The sequence below is a fragment of the Hydra viridissima genome, unplaced genomic scaffold, assembly GCF_058129835.1.
Source record: "Hydra viridissima isolate aposymbiotic clone 2 unplaced genomic scaffold, HvirCarnegie_v1 scaffold_1, whole genome shotgun sequence".
Classification (NCBI taxonomy): domain Eukaryota; kingdom Metazoa; phylum Cnidaria; class Hydrozoa; order Anthoathecata; family Hydridae; genus Hydra; species Hydra viridissima.
The window spans coordinates 12777681-12781098 of NW_028324300.1; positions in this window are offsets into that span (position 1 = coordinate 12777681).

The window sequence follows — 3418 nt, forward strand, 5'->3', positions numbered from 1 at the left end:
TAAATCATTTACTCGCTTCCAAAGACATTGTGTATGAAAACTTTAAAATACTTTGTATTCATGGAACTTCTTCAGATGTTAGAAATGAAAAATTAAATTTGATTTAAATAAAATAAAATCTTGATATAATAAAAATATGCCATACACAAGAAAGTTTTTGAAAAATTTGTTAAAAGAAAATAATGTTTCCAAAACGTCAGACAATAAAATGTCACTCATGATAATTGCGGTTGAGAACAACTTGATTGATAAAGATGCAATTTTGGAAAACTCGAAAGAGGTGAGACCTGTGGGAAGACCTAGAAAAAATGAGAAAAAAGAAAAGAAGCCTCTTGATCCTAAATATGCAAGACTTGGTTTAATTAGAAATAATCCTTTAGGTTTGAAAATAACTCATATTGATACTGGCGAGGAGGTAAAATACAAGTCTGTTTATGAATCGAAGAAAAAGACAGGACATGGCTGGCAGTACTTTACGAGTCGAAATGGAAAAGTAGTAGATGGATACAAATACGAGATTTTCTAGATTTCACAATTGAAATCCATTGAAAAATATTTTTTCTTAGATCATTCAAATTTTTAGCGTGAGAAGTTTTTAAATTCTTATATTGAATTTAAAAATTGAAAAATGATATAAATAAAAAAATCTTTTGTTAATAAAAATGGATAATAAAACGGTGAAAGAATTAAAAGAAATTGCTAAAGAGCAAAAAATAAGAGGGTACTCTAAAATGAGAAAGGTAGAACTTATAATGGCTTTGCAGCCTCCTAGAGTTGTCTCTGCTCCTGCTTCTTTTCGTAGACCTACTGTGGTGAGGTTTGTTCGACCAGCTGTAAAAGTTTCAATAAAGCCGACAAAAGTAAGGCTTGTTTCTTCTGTAGTGATAAAGTCTCCTATAGCACCAAAACCAAAGATCATTCCACCTGTTGTGCAAAAGCCTCCTATAGCACCAAAACCAGCTCATTTGCAAAGACCTATCCTTGACGAGCCTGTTTCAGATTTAACACCTGCTATAGCGCCAAAACCAGTCATTCCACCTAGACCTTCATTTTTTTCAAGTCTGACGGCAGCTACAAAAAGTGTGGCGTCCTATGTTAAAACTAAGTTTAATGATGTTAAAGAATGGATAGAACCCTACGTTCCTGAAGTAGTCAAGAAGAATGTAAGCGAATCAGCAAAACAAATCGATAAAAAGATACAGTCTATCAAATCGCTTGTATCAAAAACAGTGTACAAACAGCCCTTGCCAAAGCCGATTATAGTAAAGTTTAAAATGACTGAGCAATCGGCGGAGAGTTCTGTGAGACAATTTTCTTATAGACCTTCTTCTCGATACCAAGACATTGCATCCTTTTTTAATTTGGTGAGAGAGTCTGCTATTCAAACCATGGAAGGAGAAAGGAATACAAAGGTAAGAATTGTTTTAGCGTGTGAAATGAAATCTGTAAGCATGATGACTGGTGAAGAAGTGACTCGGGAAGCAACCTTTTCATCAAGATCAGAGATTGTTCTAGCAGCTACAGATGTAAGAGAGCTCATGGGTGAGATGGAAGAAAAAGTATTGGAAAGTAGTGTCAAATACAATGCTTTAGGATCTAATAGTATCCTATCTAAGATTTTAAGAATGGACATTAACTTTACTGATTATGAGCCTATCAGCGGTTCTTCCTATATTGAGCTGTCTAAAGAGCTGAAAGATAAAAAGGCAATCATCAACATGAAAAACGACGACAATCAGTGCTTTAAATGGTCAGTCACTAGAGCGTTGAATCTGAAAAATAAAAACAACGAAAGAATCGATGAAGACTTGATTAAAAAATCAGAAGAGCTGAATTGGGATGGAATAGAGTTTCCTGTCAAGCTTAATAAAATCAATAAGTTTGAGAAAAATAATCCAACTATTAGCATTAACGTCTTTGGGTATGAAAATGAAAAACTTTACCCTTTGAAAATATCTAAATTTGCAGATCGAAAGCACTGTGTTGATTTGTTGTTTATTTCAAACGAAGACACTGGTCATTATTGTGTGATTAAAAGTTTGAACCGCTTATTATCAACACAAACATCAAATCAACAGCATAAAATGTATTATTGCAGAAATTGCTTGCAAGGCTATGACCAGGAAGAAAAGCTTCAACATCATCAACCTTATTGTTATGACAACGATGCAGTAAGAATCGAACTTCCTAAAGAAGGAACAACCGTTCAGTTTAAAAACTTTCAAAGGGGTATGAGGGTTCCATACGTCGTATACGCAGACTTTGAAAGTTTTATCCAACCCATCGAGGACAACACTGAATATAATAATAAAGAGTCATACACCAAACAATACCAAAAGCATGTTCCAAGCTCCTTCTGCTATTACATCAAATGCTTTGACGATAGCTTTTACAAAGGAGAACCAGTCATGTACACAGCTGAAAGCGAAGAGGATGACGTAGCTCAAAAGTTTATAACCATGCTTGAATCAGATCTTATAAAGATTCTTGACAAGATTGATATAGTAAAAAAGAAAGTGAAAACGGATGAGGATGAAAAGAATTTTAAGGATGCAACTCTATGTCATATTTGCGAAAAAGATCTTAACAGTGATAAAGTGTGGGATCACTGTCATTTGACTGGAAAGTACCGTGGTGCTGCACATAACAAATGCAACTTGGATTATAAACTTCCAAAATTCATTCCTATCGTTTTACATAATTTGTCTGGCTATGACAGCCATTTGTTCATCAGGAAATTAGGAGGGAAATTAAAATGCATACCCAACAATGAAGAAAAATATATCAGCTTCTCTAAACAAATCAAAGTGAGAGAATTTATTAATAAGAAAGGTAAACTAAAGGAAATATGGAAAGAATTGAGGTTTATTGACAGCTACAGGTTCATGAGTTTCAAGTTAGAAGATCTAGCTAAAAATCTAAACAACGATCAATGCAAAAACGTTGCTCAATATTACTCTGGAGAAAAGTTTGATTTATTAAGAAAAAAAGGTATTTATCCTTATGACTGGGTGGACTCGATTGAAAAGTTCTCCGAAACGCAATTACCTCCTATTGAAGCATTCTATTCCAAACTGAATGATGAGGGGATAAGCTGTGAAGACTATGCGCATGCAAAAAACGTTTGGGATGTATTTGGATGTAAAACGTTTAAAGATTATCAAGAACTGTACAACATGTCTGACGTGCTGATACTTGCTGATATCTTTGAAAATTTCAGAGACGTGTGTCGTAACTATTACAAGCTTGACCCTGCTTGGTATTACACCTCGCCCGGTTTGGGTTGGGATGCTATGTTGAAACTAACTGGAATTCAATTAGAGCTTCTGTCTGATATTGATATGCTTAATATGATAGAAAAAGGGATACGCGGTGGAATTTGCATGATCAGCAAACGACATGCAACTGCTAACAACAA